We start from the raw sequence: 23,724 nt of genomic DNA, 5'->3' as shown, positions 1-23,724 counted from the left end.
CTTCATAGCTCAGCGGGCCTTACCTGGTAAAATAAAAAAAGAGTTCAGCTTTAGTTTCGTTGGGTTTTTGCCACGCACTACTGCACGGTATACGCAGCAGATGATACCAGCGGGTCAAAGGCCGATGATGCTCAGAAAATTCAAGCGGTTTATAAAAGTAAGCAGGCTTTGGTAGCGTCACGGCACGGCTAGAAGGGATGATTGGCAATGCTGAGGAGTAATGACCGAGTGGCAGCCCAGGAATGGAATGCGACGCATCTGAGAGTCCGCGAGGAGAAGTAGCAATGACATCGGCTCGGGGGATTGCTACAGCACAGGATCACTTGGCCGAGAGTTTGAGGGACTCCTTCATCCAGCAGTGAATTGACCACGGCTGATGATGGACGACGACGTATGTATGTTGAACTTCTTTCGCGCCGTGCGTAAGCCAACCGTGGTCATTGGAGAAGCTTCAATTGACAGAACCGTGCGGTTTTTTCGCGAGTCTGATGTTGTGATTCTCTGATGTGTTTCATGGCTGTGCCACACAATGTCTGACGACGAAAGCGATTATGATGTTGACGATGATGTCGATGATGATGATGCTAATCACATCGGTCCTCGCTCAACCCTTGGGAGTTGCGAGGCGGAATACATCTCAGCGGACACGTGAGTACATGTGCGGTGATGCCGCTAATAGGTGTCTAAGTCTGTGGAGGTATTTTCTTAAGATCTTAAGATCCGACCCCTGCTTGACCCCAAACTCCCCTGCCACCGCGGCTGAGATTTACACCTCCGACTTTATTTACGTTACATTTAACACCCATGCAGGCTGCAGTCATAACTCATTTCGCACTCATTAATTGATTTATTTTCGTCTTCCAATTTTTTTTTGGGGGGGGGGGAGGGGTAATTTATTTATTGCCGCCCAGAGTTCAATCCCCGGTCAGGGCGATCGTTAGCGGCGAGCGATAATAACGCCTCGAACCTTGCCCCGAGGTACACCCCCGCTTCTTCACCTACCTTGCAACAGGCCAGCGTTGGTGAATTATGGCCGAATGACCTCCGTGGGCAACACTCTCGTGGGGGGTGGGGGGGGGGTGGGGGGTGGGCCCCCATTCAGCAGCGGTTTGTCAAATGACCGAAAGTTATTATTTGTTATTCTTCGACGCGTTTAGCCGAGGGGCGTTAGCAAAGTAACGGCGGCGAAGATGTGTCTCGCCTTGGAGTCCGGGTGCGTGATGGGGCAGGATAGGAATTTCATAACAGGTTTAGGGGTTAAGGGATTTTCTAAGTTCAGGATATGAATTGGCCAGAATGTGTTGGTGATGTGACCGCAGAGAGGGAGAGAGGAGGTTGCGACGCCAGATGATGGAGGAGGGCATTGATAGAGTCGCTGGCAGAGATTTCTCAACCGCCCTTGGCCTCCACTCTTTCACCAACCACCCGCCACTGACAAGTGAGGCGAAGTATGGTCAAACAAGCCCCGTGACTGGCATGGCATCTGGCGGGGCGGGTGGGGCGAGGTGCTTGACCAAAATGGTAAAATATGGGCAAATGTCTCCCGTGAGCAAAACATCACCGGGAAGCTTTCATCCAGCAGTGGATTGACCAAGTGTGGCTATAAATCATAATTATTACCCTTAATCATAACGAATGCCACCCTGCGTCCCCCGCCCCAAAAAATAACAAAATGCCGCGCCATTCCTTTTCAGCGAGAATCAAAAACACGATTCCACATAAATCTGCTCGTTCGGCGTTTAAATCAGAAAAGCCTGAAAAACCAAACCGAATTTCCGCGGCCCTAATGGACAAATGAGTAAGCGCTGTTAACACTCGCGCGCGCGACACACTCACACGCGCGCGCGAAGGAGCGAGTAGGCAATACTAGTCCGGGGCGAGGTCACACTCGGAGCGGGCCTCCCCCTCCTTCTCATCGCGTGATTGCATTAAAACCCCAGAAATGAGCGAAAAACAACGTCAAATGGGAGCCTCAAACGCTGCGAGCCTGAGGCTATTTTCCTCGTTCGCTTGAGGGCACGGCGGACAGCCACTAAGTGCCGCTAACGCTGAGCACGTGCCGCTTAATTCACAGCAGCAGTAGCAGCAGCAGCGTGAGAATTAAAAACACCTTCACCACCGCCGCCAATGAAAATAGAACCAACGACCCCACCCCACTCCACCCATCCATTCTCCTCCTCCACGGTTTGTAAAAGTGGCCATTGTTCACTCGGGATAGCCCAGACGATGTCGTAGACGGCGCTCGGGGCCCCTGAGTGCGTGGCCGCTTTGTCCGCGTGGCACGCGCGCGGGAGGCACGCGCGCGTGCGACGGCTTTATTCAATAACAGCGCGGAAGCGCCCGGCACCGCGCAACGCGCCTCGTTAATATCCATCAGCGATGCAAATTGCGCGGCGCGCTGCAACCCCGTTCGCGTCCACGCGCTCGGCGATCCATCACCGGGGCAGCGAGGGTAACGCGCGCGCAGGCGAGAGAGAGACACGGGAGCTCGTTCCGCCGATGTTGGTTGGCCGACGGTGTGGGGTTGGTGGGTTACTTCCCGAGAGGCGATTAGAGATGGAGGCGCGCGCGCGTGTGCGGAGCCGGGCTGTCGGAGCGAAAGTGCTGCTAGCGAGCGTCTATTGTCAAGGTGTTACAATAGTCCTAATGGTGATTCACATTTTGGTAAGGCGCATTTCAATCGTAGCTCCCAATGCGCCGTGGTGATGCAGACGATGCTGCGTTAGCAGTGGTGTACAATGACAATTAACAAACAAACAAATAACAACAACAATTAACTCAAGACGTTTGTCAACAATACTAATTGGCTTTTTGTTAACGTGACACATTTTTTACTGATTGGCCGTGTCGGGTGGTCGAGGGTTGCGACACATGTATACAGACGCGATCTAACCCAAAAGCCTTTATTGTGAATAATAATGTGGCCTGAGAAGAAGATATATAATAGGAGATGTTTCGGGTAATGGCCCTGCTGCAAAGCGCATACAAATGATAATGAATCAATTGCTACTGATGAGATAAACTTCTCATGCAGAAGGCTGTGCATCCCATGGATTGTGTAAGAATGAACTTCCATGTTTTGTGGAGACAGATATGGAAAAGGGCATTAATAATGTTATTATTACCATTCTCCACAATTACGCTAATGAGTATTGTGTTATGTACTGTCAAGTGCTGTGTCGAACTTTGGCACCAATTTCTTACGAAATGGATGCTTGACTATAAACTTGGGGATTTCCACGAACACGCTGATTTCCAAGCAAGCCTGACTGTACTGATGAGACACTGAATGTCGAAACCAGTCCCGAGTTTGCTTGTGTTGAACCAATGCGACTGACATTGTGCACTCCCAGAAGTCCGGGTGTCCGATGGAATGTGCGGCCTATTTTTTATTTATTTTATGCGGACAAATACGAGAAGGACATCAAACTAAGCCCAAAAATACGTTTTGAAGAAATTAGTTTTCAATATAGACGATTAAGAAAATGCATAGCTACAGCGGCTTCTTAATGTCGGAAGAACGGCCGTTTCAGACGGCCGTCTTTTGTTCGATGGATAGCCAAAACAAAATCAACAGCAACAAACAACACGAGAAGCCACTTGCACCTACGCGAGACACTCAAATTTGTGACAAAACCGCGAGTCTCAAGGGTGACCCTTGAGACTTGGACAAGTTATGCGTTTGTTGTTTTTTTCTGATGCATACCAGTTTTTTTTACCCGCAAATAAAACGCTTCTTAAGCAAGGATTGGTTAAGAAACATCGCGATGCTTAACCTTACAGAGAGAGACAGAGGAAGAGAGAGTTTTGAGGTGGGAGAGGCGTTCACCCAACAACGGATATGTAACTGCTGATGAGACAAATGTGCTGACGATGATGATGATGATGATGAGACAAATGTGCTGACGATGATGATATTAATGTGCTGCTGCTGATGATGATACGAATGTGCTGCTGATGATGACGACACGAATGTGTTGATGATGATGATGATGACACGAATATGTTGATGATGATGACGAGACGACAGTTCTGATGATGACGACACGAATGTGTTGATGATGATGATGATGATGATGACACGAATATGTTGATGATGATGACGAGACGACAGTTCTGATGATGATGATGATGACACGAATGTGTTGATGATGTTGATGATGACGACACGAATCTATTGAAGATGATGATGATGACGACACGAATTTGCCGTTAAATTTTGTTCGAGCGCAGCCTTCGTCGTTCAACACTCCCCTCCCTTGAGCCGCTCCACTCAAGGAAGGGGGGCCGGTCAACCTCAACGACGAGGCGTTCCTTACCCTCGCACCCCGCAATGAATGCAAACAATGACGCCTTTCTGATTAGTTTAACCTGCGATCATTCGCACCACCCAGGGCTCATATAGACCGTGACATGGTAGCGAACCGATTAAAAAAACAGTTGACTTACGAATCGGCGTGTTTAATAGAGGGGCGATTAAACGGACAAGAAAAAGCCACCACGAACATTACACACGGACACACACAAAGATCCCCCGTATAGCCTTAACCGACTGTTGGGGCAAGTGCTGTTAGCGAGCACCTATAGAACGCCGGAACGGCACAAGAATGGGGTGGGTGGCCAGCACCACGCTCGGTCGCCTTTGCTTCCCGAGTGACGATGTTCACAAATCGCACCGGGTTCTAATTTCAGGCTGAATCGACCTAGGGGGAGGCACAGGACCGGTTAAACAAATCGTCACTGGTGTTGGCCGTGAGCGGGAATCGAACTCGACGGGCGGCCCGGTTCGTAAGCACAGGGCGCTAACCACTGCCCAACCGTTCCCCACAATTGAACACACGCACACGAACGCACACACGCAACAATAATAATAATAACAACGGCCAGGGCGACTCATCTCCATACACATTAACACATTAATACAAAATAAGACAATTTCGCTTGCGGAAGACAAAAAAAGGAAAAACGCATCCCGACACTACCACCGAACAACTTAATTAAAATCCCAACACCCTAATTATAATTACGCTTTACGGCTTTAATTACACTTAAAAGCCTTGCTGTGGGGGTCGGCTTGCCTGTGGCCGGGCATACATCCGTGCCACCCTTCCCTGCCTCTTGCGGGCCCCGTAGCGGACCGTGCGGATACGCGAGGGCCTTTGGCGGCACGCGGAGGAAGCGGGGCCATCGCTCTCGGCGCATTCATTCGTCCCCGAGGCCAAACTCCCCCTTCCTTTGTTTTAAATTTCCCGAGCACTCCTAATGGCCGAGGCGCGGCCGCTAATTACATTGCCGTAATTGCATTGTGCTAATGGTTACATTCTGCGTTGAGGTGCACTATAATCTCCCGAAAGCCGCCTTCTCCAGTTTATTGCAAGTCCACCGCTCACCCCAGCCACGCTCCTACCCCCCCACGCTCCCCCGTCGCCACCAACAACAACACTCACCACCACACCATCCCCATCTTGCAGCTCGCCCGAATGCCGCATGCCCTCTAACAGCGTTGTTTTGGACATCATCTGCCTGCCGAAAAACACAGAGACCCCCCCTATAGCCTTGACATACTTTTGGGGGCAAGTGCTGTTAGCGAGCACCTATGAAGGGCGGAACGGCAGACGAGGGGGTGGGTGGCCAGCACCACGCCCGGTCGCCTTTGTCTCCCAAGCAGAACATGTTTGCACACTCATTTGGGGCTTAGTCGACCTAAGGGAGGGCCAGAACCGATTCAGACAATAGTCGCTGTTGTTGGCCGTGAGCGGTAATCGATCTCGGGTCGCCAGGTTCGTAGCGCGGCGCGCTAACCACTACGCCACCGCTCCCCAAGCGCACGCACAAACTCAACACCAGTGCTCTTCTCTACTCCAAAATGTAGCCCCCCACTCTCTCTCTCTCTCTTTACCCCTCTCTCCCCCGACCACTCTCCATAGCCCCAAGCCTGTAAACCTCCCTCCCCACTCGCACCCACCCACACTGTGTTATTCCAAAACTCTGGGCATTAAGACAATTTTGTGCTAAGAAGCTCTTTGGCAATTAACGGGATGGGTTTTCTGTTTTTTGCCTCTATAGACCGCTGCTACAGAGATTGCTACCCTGCTTACACGCACAACGACGACGATACACACACCCACCCACTCACCCACTCACCACTGCCCCGTGTGTGGAACTGCTGACCCTAAAAAGCCAGCAGCGTGGTACACGAGTAAGGGTGGCGTGGACGCGACCACTCCCGGCCGTCTTTGTCTCCCCAGTGCTGATGTTCACGCGCGCACACGGGCGCGCGGACGCTAGCACAAATTCACACACAGAACATCGACAACTGTGGCGTCACCGCGGCGCTTGTGCCAAGCTAGGTGTACCTCGAGGCCACGAGAACGTGTCACAATCACACACAATCACATAGAGACGTAGACAGAGATCCCTGTATAACCGATTGCAGACTTGGGGCGAGGACTATTTACGAGTAGATCCTATGAAGGCCAGCACGGCACACGAGGGGGTGGGTAGCCAGCACTATGCTCCACCGCCTTTGTCTCCCCAGTGCTGATGTTCACACACTGCACCAGGTAATCATGTAAGGCTGAGCCGACCTAGGGTAGGCCCGGGACCGGATCAGATAATCGTAACTGATATTGCTGGTCAGCGGAAATCGAACTCCTGTTTTCGGGATCATAGCGGAGTGGGCTAACCACTACACCACCGTTCCCCACTCAACGACAAAGATCCCCCGTATAGTCTTTACAGACTGATGGGCCAAGTGCTGTTAGCGAGCACCTATGAAGGCCTGCACGGCACTCGAAGGGGTTGGCTGGCCAGCACCACGCCAAAGACACTGACACACACTCACACAACTATCCAGACACAGGCGGCCGGTCACAGAATTCAGTTCTTCAACTCCTCCGAACACGATGAATCCAGAACGACGGGGCGGGCAAGCGATGCCTCCATGCAGGTCAACAAAAAACACACGCGGCTCTGGAGGCGAGGCCCGCTTCGTTGACGCTATTCGTTACGGGTCTCACCACCGTCCCGTACCCACTGAAATTATTGAGTAAAAATAAATAAATCCCGAATCCGAACAGAAATCGTCTCTTGTTGTTATTTTTATTGGCGACCCCCCCCCCCCCCCCATTGATCACGCACACAGGCCAAGTGGGGATGGGTGGCACTCTGGATAACAACAACAGCAGCAGCTAACTACACGGGGGTTCAGGAGGTTCATGCGGAGGAGTGCTGGGGGTGGATGGGGGGCTGTGGCTGATGAGGGTAGCGGAGAAGGGACTCTGGGGTGGGGTGAAGTGGTGGTGGGGGGGGGTGCGTGGGATGAGCAGTCGGTCCAAGCGGATTTACGACAGAGCCGGGATTTGTCGCGCACGCTGTCGCGTACAACAACTGTTGCACCCTCAACGCGGCCCGCATGCAGCGCCTTGAGGCGATTAGCCTCCTAAGGACTCGCTTCCCCTAATTGCTGAGCAGGGCTCTACGCACGTACACACACACACACTCTCGCGCACGCGCGAGCGCGCGGAAAAAAAACAAAGATAAATATCCCCTGTGTAGCCTTCAGCAGGTTGTTGGGGTAAGTGCTGCAAGCGAGCGTCCATACGGAAGGCCGGTAAGGCCACGACCACTGGCCGGCCGCCTTTGTCTCCATTCGAAGCTACAAATCTGGGCCGGTTTCAACATGCAGTGTCTCATCAGCAGCCATGCTTTCGCGAATCAATGCTGTGTAAACTGCCATATGTAATAGGCAAGGAAGCATAGATTTTTAAAATATATATGAGTCCTATTATCAAGACCAGCGTGGGTAAGTATGGTAAAGACAAAGATCCCCATTAAAGTCGTAACATACGTTTGGGGCAAGTGCTGTTAGCGAGCACTTATGAAGGCCGGCATGGCAGACGAGGGGGTGGGTGGCCAGCAACCACGCCCGGCCGCCTTTGTCTCCCCGAGTTGGCGATATTTAAATATTCGCCACTGTTCGATAGGGTAGAGAGGTATAGAGTGGATAAGAGTTGGAGAATAAAAAAATATTTCACGCGACCTCTCTGACCGATGTGCTGAGAAGTGGACTCACTGCCCCAAAACGGACCCAGTGTAGGGAAACGTGGGGGCAACGTTGGCATAAGATTGCCACCGTTTGACAAACGTTGTCCAACGTCGCTCCAACGTTCCATGTTTACTGAGTATATATATTTGCTTAACCCTTTAAGGCAGTGTTATTGACGAATGTGCTGCGTTTATGTGTTGGTTAGAGGTGATACGTTGCTTGACTCAGGTAAGTTTGCAAGCACTCGACTTGTGCGTCCCCTGGTTGTTAAAAATGAGCAAAATGATGGGCAAAGTAATTATGAATGTTGATGGGAGACCCAACAGCTGTTTTTGTTTAGTTTAACAGAGGTGCACGTATGCAGGCGATGTGTATTGTACGCAACACGCAGATAAATACACGCACGCACGCACAAATATACTAAAATATACACACAGACACGCAGCCAAGCACACAAACACACACAGTCAAATATACACACACACACAATCATAAACACACTAAGTCACACACACAAACACATGCATGCAGACACAGAAATACGCACGAACATAAATACACAACGACAAACACACTTGGTACATAAATACAAACACATACAAACACAAAGGAACACATAGAAAGGCAAAGACACAGATCCCCTCCCTGTATAGCCTTAAGATAGTGTTGGGGCAAGTGCTGTGAGCGAGTAGCACCTATGAATGGTTGCCATGACCACGCCCGGCCGTCTTTGTCCGCGAAGTGACTAAGTTTTACACACCTGTATCCGGTACACATTTAAGCCTGAGTCTACCTAGGGGAGACAGCACTGGTTCAGACATCACACTTAGTCATCGACGTTGGCCGTGGACGGGAATCGAACTCCGCTGCCACTGAGTGGCGGTGACGTCGCCACGGCACTTGTACCAAGCTAGGTGCACTTTGAGGCCAGGTGAAGTTGTCCAAGGCCCGCTGGCAGGAGGAGATCACGAGACGGATCCAGGTGCCGTGGGTTCATCCACTAAGATCACAGGCAGATGCACCGCCTGTGCTTCACAACCTGCCAACTTGCTGCGTTTTATCCACCCGACGATCCGCTCGTTGTTGTGAACGTCACCCCAACACAAACACACACAAACACAGACAAAGATCCCCCGTATAGCCTTAACATACTGTAGGGACAAGTGCTGTTAGCGAGCTCCTGTAAAGGCCGGCACGGCACACGAGGGGGTGGGTGGCCAACATCACGCCCGGCCGCCTTTGTCTCCCCAATGGCGATGTTTACACACCTCACCAGGTGCTCATTTGAGGCTGTGTCGACCTAGGGGAGGCCCATGACCGGTTAAGATAATCGTCAATGGTGTTGGCCGTGAGCGGGAATGGAACTCAGGTAGTAGGGTTTGTAGCGCATCGCGCTACCCACTACACTACCGCTCCCCACCACCAAACACAAACACACAGTCTCACACACAAACACACGCACTGAAATCCCTCGCTGGGGAAATTCAACAATTACGTGACAACATGGAACAACTTAAACGGCCCTACATATACACATTATATTCAGGCTGCCCAGAGTGAATACCACACAGATTAAATGAGTTATTATTATTATTAGCACGGCGTGTGTGTGTGTGTACGTGGCAATGGGAAACACCGGTCTCCCTTACACGGACAGCAACTCACGGGACGCAACACATACGCCACGCTGTCCGACGGTAATTAAACGCACGTGGGCTTCATTTACATTGGAGCACGCTGAGTGGAAAAGCCACTCATTAATCAGGCACACTGGATCGGAGCACGTGACTCGCAAATTGAGAGGTCACGAGTTCAATTCCCAGTCAGGGATCGGCTCACACCCCCCCACACACACACACTCCCCCCCCCCACACCTCTCGAGGGTCGATAAACACGTAACGTGTCAATTCCACTGCTGGATGAGAAGCCTCTCCCCCTTGCGCCCCCTGTGGGTCATGAATGCTGGGGGGTGTTTGGATTCGGCCACACTTCACGCTGAGTGAGTGTACGGTGGAGGGGGGGGGCATATGTGGGGAGCGGTGGTGCAGTGGTCAGCGCGATACGCAACATACCCTGTAACCCAGGTTTGACTACCGCTCACGGCCAACACCCGTGAAGCTTGTCTGAGCCGGTCCTGGACCTCCGCTAGGTCGACTCAGCCTCAAATTAGTTTTCTGGTGCGGGGTGTGAACATCCCCTCTTGGGAGACAAAGGCGGCCGGCCGTGGTGGTGGCCACACACCCCCTCGTGTGCCGTGCCGGCCTTCATATGGTGCTACTCGCTAACAGCACTTGCCCCAACAGTCTGTTAAGGCTATGGGGGGGGATCTTTGTCTTTATCTTTGCGTCACTTAAAACTCATTTCTGTCCAACTGCTTTGTGTTGTTTAATGTTGTTGCCCTTCCCCCGCACCTCCGACATAGCACGCTTGGCTATGTACGGTGCGAAAGAAGTTCAACATACGGTACTTTAAAAAACAAAAACCCGTCACGAAGCGGTCCTTAGAAGAGCCGCATGGGGCTTCGGAGCCACAGGTTGCCGACCCCTGGGCTAACCTCTCAATGCCGCTGGCTGGCCACAGGCAGTGGGGGTGAGTGAGTGAGTGGGGGGTGAATTGTGGGGAGCGGTGGTGTAGCGGTTAGCGCTACGCTGCGCTATAAACCCGGCGACCCGGGTTCGACTCCCGCTCACGGCCAACACCGGTGACGATTTTCTGAACCAGTCACGGGCCTCCCCTAGGTCGACCCAGCCTCAAATGAGTACCTGGTGCGGTGTGTAAACACCGCCACCGGGGAGACAAAGGCGGCCGGGCGTGGTGCTGTGCACCCACCCCCTCGTGTACCGTTCCGGCCTTCATAGGTGCTCGCTAACAGCACTTGCCTCTGCAGTCTGTTAAGGCTACACGGGAGGTATTTGTCTTTGTTGGGGGGGGGTGGGTGAATTAAGAAGCTAGCCCCCCATTGTTTCAACGACTCGCCTTGCCGATCGATGGACGTTCATCCTCCAAGTCGCAATAATTTTCAACGCAGTCGCGAGCGTACGCGTGTGGAACTCCCCTCGCAAGGTCAGGGAAGACCGCACAAAGTGTGGACTAATAATAACTCTGGCGGATGAGCAGATAACGCACGGCACTACGAGCGCACCCTTAAGTGGTTCCATTGTATGTGTATCGATAACACCGTTAACCCTTTGTGCGCCGCCAAAGCGACCAGGTGATATTTCTACGTCTTATTATAACAGAATACTAGTAGTCATAAAAATAATAATTAATGTAGTCACCATCATAAAGAATCACCATCATCATCAGCAGCACTATCGCAACCACGATCATCATCATCATCAGCAGCAGCACTACCGAAATCACGATGAACATAATCGCTTCCACGGCATTCATCACCACTACAATTCCCCATCACTACCACCATCACTCCCATCATCGCATTCACAGCCACCATCAGCACTTCGTTAGTGAGCCTCACACTTCTGCACGAGGCATTCGTTTCACGCGATTTTGTGCATTCGCCAATACAATCATCATCGAGTCATACTTAAGATTCATTCCAAATATGAACTACAAATGGAATTGGTTGTCGACCACTCATCACCACTAGCGCAACACGAAGATTACATCTGCATCAGCGTTATGGTCACCTCACCACCATCGACACCACCACCACCACAACCATCGACACCACCACAACCATCGACACCACCACAACCATCAACACTAGCACTACTATGACCTCAGCATTATGATTACTAACCATCCTGAAATCCAGCAATCATTCTGATCAGTTTCGTCATCATCATCATCATAATTGATTTATATTTTCTCTATATAAATCGTTTTATGTTATTGCTTTTGTCATTTTATCAATCCATGTCACTTTGGAAAATGCGACTCATCCCAGTCTCTGAAGTGCTCTCCTCTTTTTCACGAAATAAACGTCAACTTGAAACTTGACCAGGACAGCTAAGCCACGTGCACCATGGACGTTAGGTGCATGACTTCGATCTCTTTACTCGTGCTCACTGGCTCACGATCTCACTTTCTCAGGAGCTCACTTTTTCAATGGCTCACTTTCTCACTTGCTTACTGGCTCTCTGGATTACTTTATCGATGGATTACTGGCGCACTTGTTCACTTTCGCACTGGCCAACTTCCTAACCTGCTCACTCTTTAACTTCCCCACTTGCTCACTGGCTCACTTTCTCGCGCATTCGCTCAACGGCTCCTTGGATTACTTTTATCAATGGCTTGACGGCTCACTTTCTCGCTTGCTCACTTACTCACTGGCTCCTTTGAATACTTTATCAATGGCCCACTGGCCTCCCTCGCTTCTTAGCGAGAATACGGGGCCCGTTGGGCAGCCTTTTTCTGCTGGCGCAAGCAAAGTATATAACAAGCAACTCTTAGCCGCCTAATCCTCCTTACCGCGCGGCCTCTCAGCCGTGCGTACGCACTGGGGCACCGTGTGTGTGCGTGCGTGCTGTGTGTGTGTGTGCGCGCGTGCTGTCTGCGTGTGCGCGTGCTGTCTGCGTGTGTGCGTGCTATGCGCTGTCCAGAGGAGACCGCGTGCGTGAGCGGGCGAGTCTACACCCCCCTCCCTCCTCGCTCTTTCTCTGTGTAATCGCGCTGCTCGAGAGAGGAGGCGCTAATCTAGTTAATGTGTGGAACGCGAGCGAGTGCGCGCACGTGTGTCCGTGTGTGTGGCGGGGGGGAGGGGTCTGGGTGTCTGTCTGTCTGTGTGTGTGGATCTTTAGGTCGACTCAGCCTCAAATGTGTGTCCTGGTGCGATGTGAAAACATCGCCATGAGGGAGACAAAGGCGTCCGGGCGTGGTGCTGGCCACCCACCCACTCGTGTGCTGTGTCGGCCTTCATAGCAGCTCGCTAACAGCACTCCCCCGAATAGTCAGTCCCATGCTACCTCGGGGATCGTTGTTTTTTGTTTCCGGGGGTCTGTTGTATGAGGAGCAGTGGCGCAGTGGTTAGCGCACTGCGCTACGAACCCGGCGAACCGGGTTGGATTCCGGCTCACGGCCAACACCAGTGACGATTACCGGAACCGGTTCTGGGACACCCCCGAGGTCGACTCAGCATAAAAAAATAGTACCTGGTGCGATGTGTTATACACACCGCTACTGGGAAGACAAAGGCGGCCGGGCGCGGTGTTGGCCACCCATCCCGTGGTGTGTCGTGCCGGGTCTTCATAGCTGCCACCCGCTAACAGCACTTGCCCTCAAAAGTCCGGTAAGCATATACGGGCCATCTTTCTCTTTGTGTGTCTGCGTGTGGGGGTCTGGCCGTTTGCCTGACTCATTCGAATCCCCTAAATTCTCCCATATGGCCGCCACGCTTCCACGCTGCCGGGGCAGCGCGCACGCGCGCGCGCGTGTTGACGTCTGTGTGTATATGTGCGTGTGCCATGGTCAATTCAGCCTTAAACGCAGTGCCCGGTTCAGTGTGCAAACATCGCCACTGAGCGAGACAAAGGCGGCCGCTCCACCACACCACCACATCCGCTCGTGCGCAGTCGCAGCCTTAATAGGTGCTCGCAGACAGCACTTGCGCAAGGCTAAAGAAGGCTATATTCATCTTGTTGTTCGTGTGTGTGTGTGTCTAGACTGGTGTTAGAAAACGGAGCCACCATCCCTACAGGCTTCGTTAAATTGAGAACCGCATTTGGTGAGACAGCATGTGGGACGAGTTTGCCAGCGGCTACGGTCCACTCGTCACGTGGTACACATTTCAGTGCGTCGCCTAGCGAGTCCGGGAAGTGACGCCCCCTATGATGGGCCACTTGAGAGGCTTTGCCGACCCAGTTGGGTGAGATCGCCGCTACCGCGGACCGTTCTTTAGAGTTGACGCCAAGAGCACAACCGGCATGGAACTTTGGAGATATTTTGCTTTACAAGATAAAAAAACATAGTTTTTTCTTACGACTGTGGTTGTTTTAAATGGGGGGGGGGGAGGGGGAATCTATGAAATGTGGATTTCACAAACACACTGTTTAAAGTGAATATCGATCCATTAAATTACGGCATTTACCCCTAACATGCTAATACCCCCACCCGCCCCGCAGAGACCGTTTCCGTTTTGTCAGTGACGCGAGATCTCTGGTAGTAGCACCACGTGAGTACACAAGCAGTGATCCATGTGCATTCATTAGTGGACCACAGGCAGGTTAATTCGTACTGCGGAGAAGACATTACCTGCTTGCTCCAAGCAATTGGAGCGATACGTTCAGGCTAAACTAAAACACTTTAAACTGTTTTTTTTATTTTTCCAGGTAAGTCCCACTCTGCTATAACGCACTTTTTTGAGAAGCGACCTGGCCATCACAAAATGCCAGCTCAACGAAGTGGCTCATCGCGTCGACATTTCGCGCATCCAAATTCTCTAGACTTGTGGGTGTTGATTCTAAATGTGGAGGGGAAAACGGAAATCCCACGGGGGAGAGAGAGAGAGACACGCAAACTCCAAATATACAGCAGGCGTCAAGGGTCGGGATCGATCTCAAGATTGGCACTGCTCGAAGAAAAGACGACAGCCATCTGGGTTAGATTCCTGGCAATGTTTAACACGTAATGGGAGGCTTTCGAGACCGACAATATCCATAGTAAAGTTTTTTCTTAGATTTGGGTTAAATCGCGTAAATACAAATGCGGTATTAAACCCACCACCACCATAACCCGACGCTGACAATTAGTAAGGTCTGTCACGTAAGCAAAACGTGCCAATTCGCTGCTACTTCAGCGCACCGATGTGTTCAAGAGTAAACCCACAACATTTGTAATTCAAGTACGACGTTTCGCCGGTGATTACAACAGCCAGCTTCATCGGGCGATAGCAAGAATTGTGAAGAAGACTTTTGTTTTTCTTTCCTGGCAATGGTTAACACGAGTGAGAAAGTGGTCACTCAACCGATTTTACGGCTCTCCTTCCTTCATCCACTGACCGGTGTTGTGAAGTATGGCCAAACGACCCCTTTGACTGACAGTGTGTGGAGGCCTTAATACGGCAGCTGGGGGAAAGGGACTTCAAGACCGTAAAGGAAGCAGAGAAGAACTCGTCTTTTGGTCTCTACGTGAGTCTGTGGGTCTCGATGTGAGTCTGTACGTCTCTATGTGAGTCTGTACGTCTCTTTGTGAGTATGCGGCTTTCTACGTGAGTCTGTGGGTCTCGATGTGAGTCTGTACGTCTCTATGTGAGTCTGTACGTCTCTTTGTGAGTATGCGGCTTTCTATGTGAGTCTGTGGGTCTCGGTGTGAGTCTGTACGTCTCTATGTGAGTCTGTACGTCTCTTTGTGAGTATGCGGCTTTCTACGTGAGTCTGTGGGTCTCGATGTGAGTCTGTACGTCTCTATGTGAGTCTGTACGTCTCTTTGTGAGTATGCGGCTTTCTATGTGAGTGTGTGGGTCTCGATCTGAGTCTGTACGTCTCTATGTGAGTCTGTACGTCTCTTTGTGAGTATGCGGCTTTCTACGTGAGTCTGTGGGTCTCGATGTGAGTCTGTACGTCTCTATGTGAGTCTGTACGTCTCTATGTGAGTCTGTACGTCTCTTTGTGAGTATGCGGCTTTCTACGTGAGTCTGTGGGTCTCGATGTGAGTCTGTACGTCTCTATGTGAGTCTGTACGTCTCTTTGTGAGTATGCGGCTTTCTATGTGAGTCTGTGGGTCTCGGTGTGAGTCTGTACGTCTCTATGTGAGTCTGTACGTCTCTTTGTGAGTATGCGGCTTTCTACGTGAGTCTGTGGGTCTCGATGTGAGTCTGTACGTCTCTATGTGAGTCTGTACGTCTCTTTGTGAGTATGCGGCTTTCTATGTGAGTGTGTGGGTCTCGATCTGAGTCTGTACGTCTCTATGTGAGTCTGTACGTCTCTTTGTGAGTATGCGGCTTTCTACGTGAGTCTGTGGGTCTCGATGTGAGTCTGTACGTCTCTATGTGAGTCTGTACGTCTCTATGTGAGTCTGTACGTCTCTTTGTGAGTATGCGGCTTTCTATGTGAGTCTGTGGGTCTCGATGTGAGTCTGTACGTCTCTATGTGAGTATGCGGCTTTCTATGTAAGTCTGTGGGTCTCGATGTGAGTCTGTGGGTGTCCGCTGAGCGTACACGTCTCTGTCCACGTCGTTGGCTCTTTACGTGAGCCGAAACAATGTGGAAGTATGTACCATGTTAAATGCGACCACATCTCGAGAAGCTGCAATGAATCCGGGGTAGCAGGACGGGGAACCCAGGGTGGTGTAGATCATGAACTTGAACGGAGGAAGGGCACGGAGTTGACAGCACAGGCGAATGGGGGGAAGGGAATTCCAAACAGTGGGGGATAGCCGAGGGAAAAAAGAGAGTGTGTCTTTGTGTTTCTATGTGAGTCTCTCTCTATATGAGTGTATGCGAGTTCAGTGTTGCGTTTAAATGGGAACGCATCTCGGAGCATTCTGCAAAGCAGAGAGAGAGAGAGACACACACGGGACATGCAGTGGAGAAAGGACGTTTTGAGCTTGGACTTGAACATAGGCAGGGAGCTCCCTGCCTATGTTGGAACTCTCTACCCCCCTCCACCCTACAGCACGGACTGTAGGGTGGAGGGGGGTAGAGAGTTCCAACCGACGAGGGAGGGGAGCAGGGGAGAAGCAGCGACCTCCTGCTGAAGAAGGGGGAACAGAGTGAGTGTGAACAGAGTGAACTGGAACAGAGTGAGTGTGAACAGAGTGAGTAGGAACAGAGTGCGTGGGAACAGAGTGAACGGGAACAGAGTGAACGGGAACAGAGTGAACGGGAACAGAGTGAGTGTGAACAGAGTGAACTGGAACAGAGTGAACGGGAACAGAGTGCGTGGAAACAGAGTGAGTAGGAACAGAGTGAGTGTTAACAGAGTGCGTGGGAACAGAGTGAGTAGGAACAGAGTGAACGGGAACAGAGTGAGTAGGAACAGAGTGAGTGTGAACAGAGTGAGTGGGAACAGAGTGAGTGTGAACAGAGTGAGTAGGAACAGAGTGAACGGGAACAGAGTGAGTAAGAACAGAGTGAGTGGGAACAGAGTGAGTGGGAACATAGTGAGTGTGAACAGAGTGAGTGGGAACAGAGTGAGTGTGAACAGAGTGAGTAGGAACAGAGTGAGTAGGAACAGAGTGAACGGGAACAGAGTGAGTAAGAACAGAGTGAGTGGGGACAGAGTGAGTGTGAACAGAGTGAGTGGGAACAGAGTGAACTGGAACATAGTGAGTGTGAACAGAGTGAACGGGAACAGAGTGAACGGGAACAGAGTGAACGGGAACAGAGTGAGTGTGAACAGAGTGAGTGGCAACAGAGTGAGTAGGAACAGAGTGAGTAGGAACAGAGTGAGTAGGAACAGAGTGAACTGGAACAGAGTGAGTAGGAACAGAGTGAGTGGCAACAGAGTGAATAGGAACATAGTGAGTCGGAACAGAGTGTGCTTGAAGGGGAACAGGGAGAGTGGCGCGAGACGAAAGTGGCGGAGCGGGAGGGGGGGCGCACGGACGCGCCGTGGTGAGCCACGCTCGGGGACGGGGTGAGCTCTCTCCACAGCGGGGACAAAGCATCCGTCCACCGGTCTAGCCGGGGGGGGGGGGGGCAATTACCAGGAAAAATATCCACTTAAGGAATGTTTCCTAAAGCAATTTCAAGCCATGCCCTCCAGAAAATGCCTCCAGCTGTGGACGGTAATTAGCTGAACCTGCAGAGAATGTTAATTCGACGCAAAATAAGATACCGTGTCCCATTTTCCACGCGTCTCACCCTGAACTCCCCACCACCACAACCCCCCCCCCCCCACTTCTATCCCACCCCCACATCCGAGACACCTCCAGCTATCGGGCGACGTGGCGACCCAGGGCCTCGTGCTACTACTGCCACTCATGGACATCTGTAACAAGAGCTTTGTAGCTCATCGGATTCCTCCAGTGTGTGTGTATATATACGCATTCTGATTCTGGCATCCATCACGCAGACCCGACGTCACGGAAGTAACCAGTGCCTACACTTTACGGTATACAGGTTGGTCCAGATGTCTTGTGACCCCGCCCACCCACCCACCCACCCACCCCCCGCTCCCATTGAATTCTCTAAAACTATATTTTTTAGAGTAAAGGTTTATTTAAAACAGAAATGAATATGCAAAGGAAAAAAAAAATAATGTCAGGGGTTAATTGATTGGGAGTCACAAGACATCTTGCACCACTCCCTACGGCATACATAGGGCTGGACATGGATGAGAGTGAGCGAGGGGTTTTAAATCCTCGGCCCCACTGTTTAGACTGCCGCGCCGCGAGATGGCATCCAACCCGTCGCCTGTGGAGTGCCAAGCGCGGCAACTGCACTTGGATTTCAAAATTTCCACTCCACATCGCGGGGTTACATTCAAAGCCGCCCCTGAAATGCGTTGCGTTATCGAATCCGATGCGAGATACGGACAGCATTTTCCTGATTTTGTTTTACTTAATAATGTAAGATGTTAGTGGTTACAAATATGTTGTTAGTTTTTTTTTTACGCTACGGTCATGGGAGCCATATATGCCACAGGCGAGTAAATCGTCTCCCATTGACGAGATGAGATGTTGGAGTGTACAAAGGTACAAGTGCAGCCCTAAAAAATGACTTTGCTCACACACACACCGCACAGCTCGTGTGGAAAGGGGGCCCTTCCGCTGCTTGGACTACTCTTCCACGCCGGTTGGACTGCTCCTTGAAGGAGGTGGGATCACCGCTCTGGTTAACACTGCGGTGGTGAATTAACCGTAACAATACTAGGCGCCAGGCCGCTTCGCAGTGAACTCGAAAAATAAATAAATCCCCGTGATGTCATTCGCAAAAAGAGTAAAGGCCGTCGAGTGCCGGCCGTCGCGCTCCACATTTTTACAAAAAATGAAAAAAAGCTATCGCAACCGCAAATTACTCAATTTGGACTATGCATAGCAGCAATCACCTCCCCCCCACTCCGCCTCTAACACCGTGGCAATTGGCAGGACCCTCCTGAAAGACAGTCACAATTATCTGGCTTTCCTGGGTAAACTAGCATGATGATAAATAATGGATAAAAAAATTGAAGTGTTAAACAAGCAGGCCTTGCAATGTGTAATGCTGCGATATGATGTCAATTCAGACAAACTGAATGCGACTGCATCTCTTAACTTCCCTTTTTTATTTTACCGGGTAAGGCTCACTGGGCTGCATAGCGCTGTTTCAAACGCGACCTGGGGCCACAAATGATAGCTCAGCGAAGTGGCTTTTCACGTGGTAATTTATCGCAGCCAAATACTGTGAACACTTTATTCTAAATGTGGAGGGAAAAACCGGAGGACCCGGATAAAAAAAATCCACACGACCATGGGGGGAGAGAGAGACACGCAGACTCCAAATGTACTGCAGGTGTCAGGGTCGGGATCGAACCCAAGTCCTCCTGCATACCAGGCGAGGTAGGTAGCATCTGGCCAACAAAGCGCCCCAAAGCAGCGTTCATGGAGGAAGGCCGCGTATTGAGATTGTCGGAGGGATATTATTATATAAAAGAAAATTAAATGGCGAAATTATGGAAAGAAGGGTTCGGGGCAAAAGAGAATCCTGGACTAAGTAAAATGAGGAATTGACCGAATAGTCAGAGGCAGAAGGGAATAAGAAGACCACGAGATCCTGGACTTTGAACATAGAGATGGAGTCCAGTCATGCGGGTGGCCAGATTGAGATATGTCAAGGCAGTAGGGGCAGCAGAGGAGAAACGGTGACCTCCCTGTATTAAGTGGAAGTTGCCTGTTTCCTTTTGAGAAAGGGCACACAAAGCGGCTCTTTAATCCACCGCGTGCGACTCTTTAATCCACCACGTGTGACTCTTTAAACCACCGCGTGCGGCTCTTTAAACCACCGCGTGTGACTCTTTAAACCACCGCGTGTGACTCTTTAATACACCGCGTGTGACTCTTTAACCCACCGCGTGTGACTCTTTAATCCACCACGTGTGGCTCTTTAATCCACCACGTGCGACTATTTAACCCACCACGTGTGACTCTTTAATCCACCGCGTGCGACTCTTTAATTCCGTGCTGTGCCGAAATCTTACAACATATTTATATATACATGTGGCTGTTTGCCGAACTCATGGGGTACTTTTTGGCCCTTGATCTGTTACAGGTTGGCCACTCCTGCTCAACATTGAAAACTAATTTGTTTCAAACAGATTTTTGCGTGTTAATTTGGTGCCATTCGCACCTGCACCTCCGGTAAGCACGATTTAACCATCTCAACATATTTCTTATTGCCAAAAACGGTAAAACCAATTTTTTATTTTTTATTCATGATACTGGTCCCGTAGATATAACTGCCCGACCCGAGCTATACGTGTTCTGATAATTGCATTGTCTCTGTACTGTTCGCCTTTTCGCGTTCTCTGGTGAGGCAAGGCCATCAAGAAGGCTGACTCAGGCGTAGGTCAATCAGTTTCAAGGACAACGCACACATCAGCATCACACCGTGTTTGTTTGCATGTTTTGCCACACGTATGTGTGGTTAATGCGGACTCGATTCCTTGCAAAATGTATCTATTTGGTGTTTGAACATCTTATAACACGCCTCCTGTTTACTGCCAGAGAGGGTAAAACTTTTCTCATTTTTAATCACGGTTGGAAATGTACGGTGCGAAAGAAGTTCAGCGTACATACACACACGCTCATGCGCATCCATTGCTGGATTACTTTCGCTAGCCTACCACGATGAAGGGTGGATTATTTCAACGCAGGACCCATGAGAGGTGCTGATGGTTTGCAGAGGCTTTCATCCAGCGGTGGAATGATCTTGGCTGATGATTCTAATCAGGAATCAGAAAGTAACACCGCGCATGCAACACGCGCGCAAACACAGCACTATATTCACACGATGAAAATAACCTGCACGTAAAGTTTATGCATTCACAGATTAGCGCAATCACTCACCATAATCTAGTCGTAAAAAAAAAAATTACTTACCGTCACTTTAGCCGCGTAAAATAACATTTGCCATGTATAGCGTGCTACTAATTGCATATTATCGTCTGCCCCACAATTATGTAAACTTTTCCGCAGTTAAACAAATAGCGCGTGCGTGTGTGCTTGTATCTAAGCCCCGACACAAAAAAAAACGCGACCCTCACCAACATTTCGCACCGCTCGCTCCAAACGATCAGCTGCCCCCCCTCCCCCCCCCCCATTATTTATAGCACGAGATGCCGACAAGATTTCCGGCACGGAATGACTTCGACGCTGCTTTTTCAGTCTCGTGTGAGAGTTCAGTTATGGGTCCCGTGAACGTTCTCCGGCCGTAGTGCCACCAATGCTATTGCTTTACTGTCGGCGCTTTGAGCCCGCGCAAACTCGGGACTCGTAAGTGGGACGCACGGGGGAGGTAGAGGAGGGGGGGGGGTGTTCATATTGTGCTGGGAGTCAGGGATGAGATTGGTTGACGGCTGGAGTTCAGGGGACTCTATGTAAGTAGAACTTCTTTCGCACCGTGCGTAGCCGAACGCTCCAATCGGCGGTGCGGGGGTAATGACAACAAACTGAACCACAAAAAAAGCAGTTCTAGAGAAATTGAGTTTGCAATCGAGATTATTGAAACGTACACAGCTCCAGTGGCTTCCTAAGTGCGTAAGGTGTGCTTGTGTCTACAGCTACGGGGTGGGATGGAGGGTGGGGGTACAATCAAAAACTTTAAGGCCGTGTTGTGTTCTTTCGTACGCACGTAATACATATTTAACCACACATAGCCCCGTCATCAGCTGCGTGTGTGTGTGTGTTTCCTTTATAACGGACCACGTGAAGCACTGTCGGTAGCGACTGTCGGCATGGGGGGACCCGGTGTGAAATATAGTATTTGTATTTAACCAGCAAATGCCCACTGAGCTATGTAGCCCTTTTTCAGAAGCGACCTGGCCACAAATTATAGCTCAACGAAGTTGCTTATCACGTGTAAATGTACAGCAGCCAAATGCTCAAGCGCATGTTGGTTGTAAATGTGGAGAGAAAACCCGGAGGACCCGGAAAAAAATCCACGCGACCACGGGGAAAACGTGCAAACTCCAAATATACAGCAGCAGGCGTCAGGGTCGGGATAGAACCCACGACCTCCTGTACACCAGGCGAGCTAGTTAACATCTCCGTTCTGCTTATGCTGTCGTGGTTTTGAATTGTGTCCTGGATATTCCCAGTATACACACGTCTCCTTTCTCCCGTTGTCGTTAAACAAGCACGAAAGGGTTGCCTTCCACATAGACCACGGGTGCTCGAACACACGCGCACACACACACACACAATTAACATTCCGTCCAGACATCTCCGAAGAAAATGTGAGCAGTTTTTTTTTTCCCGTCAGATTTCTTCCGTAGATTTTTGTAAAATAAAATAAAAATGTCCCTTCCTGCAAAATATTTATGCTTCCACTTTTTTTTTGCACGAGTCTACAGACAGTACAGCGATGGAGCTATACAGTTGGTGGGGGGGCTAACAGAGTGCCCCCCACCCACCGCCCTTTACATTTAAAATATCATAGTGAGATGGCTGACCAGAGATGTAAAGAATATATACAGGGTGCTTCAAATAAATGTTAACACTTCGGAGAAAGTGCAAAAATATCACGTGACATGTGCTGCTGCCTCCGGGCTCTGGAGACCACCGGGAGAAGAATCCAGGCCACGTGTTGACAACGATGGCGAACAAGTGGGAGAATCTTTGACTTTTTGAAGCTATTAACATTACATTTGTTATCATGTTAACAGTGTATTGTCCGTTCTTTTTTCCGTAAAAAAACGATAGTCCCATTTTCGTTTTAACATTGTTATTTTTTAAAGCAGCCTCTATAAATGACATTGATTAATTGGCGTGTTGTGTTAATTAGCATTCGATGTTTATTACCGTATGCATTCGAGATTATATTTGATACAATGTGTCCCCTAACTTGTTTAATGAATCTGGGCCCTCTTACGCTACTAGGGGGGGAGGGGGGGGGTTGTAGATTGAAGTTACAAATGAAGCTGCCCGCATTGTTACTCGAGCGTTTCCCCGCTGCAGAAATGCACGCGACAGAATTCTCGCTTTTGCCTAAAATACCACTTTGTTGACGTTTTGTCATGATGTTTTTCATTCACCGCCTCTTTGATTGCCTTAATCGAATGACTCTCCCGTCCAGGCAGTATCGGTATTTTATCGTTAATGTTTGAAAGTTCAAGTCACTTCGTTTTTTTTTAATTCAGCCTTAATCCTCTTATGCTTCTTGTTTAATTGGTAAATGGAGTCTGGATTTATTCAATTAAAATAGGTTATTAATGTATTTTTTTTTCTATTTTGTGCATTCAAACTATAACGTGATGCAACCCCAGCTGACCCTTGTCTCAGCGGTTCTGTTTCATCACCAGGTTAAATTAAAATAATAGTAAGTAATATTTAAAAATACTTGTTTTTTTAAAACACGCTTTAATGAAATGTACCGTACGAGTAATGGCAGAACTCCACGACTCCAGGAAGTGGCCCCGAAGCTTGCCACAACGTAAGAGACTGTGTGGATTTACAGCCAACGTGAGTTTAGCGTGGACAATTAGACCCAAGCCGAGGCATAAGATATAAAAAAGATTGCTTAAAAATATTTTTTTAATGATAGAATATAGTATTGTCATCAGTATGACATACGTATACC

This window comes from Petromyzon marinus, chromosome 20 (genome assembly GCF_048934315.1).
Source record: "Petromyzon marinus isolate PM22_M1 ecotype Great Lakes invasive population chromosome 20, UKy_Petmar_22M1.pri1.0, whole genome shotgun sequence".
NCBI lineage: Eukaryota > Metazoa > Chordata > Hyperoartia > Petromyzontiformes > Petromyzontidae > Petromyzon > Petromyzon marinus.
Note: the sequence above shows the minus strand (reverse complement) of the source record.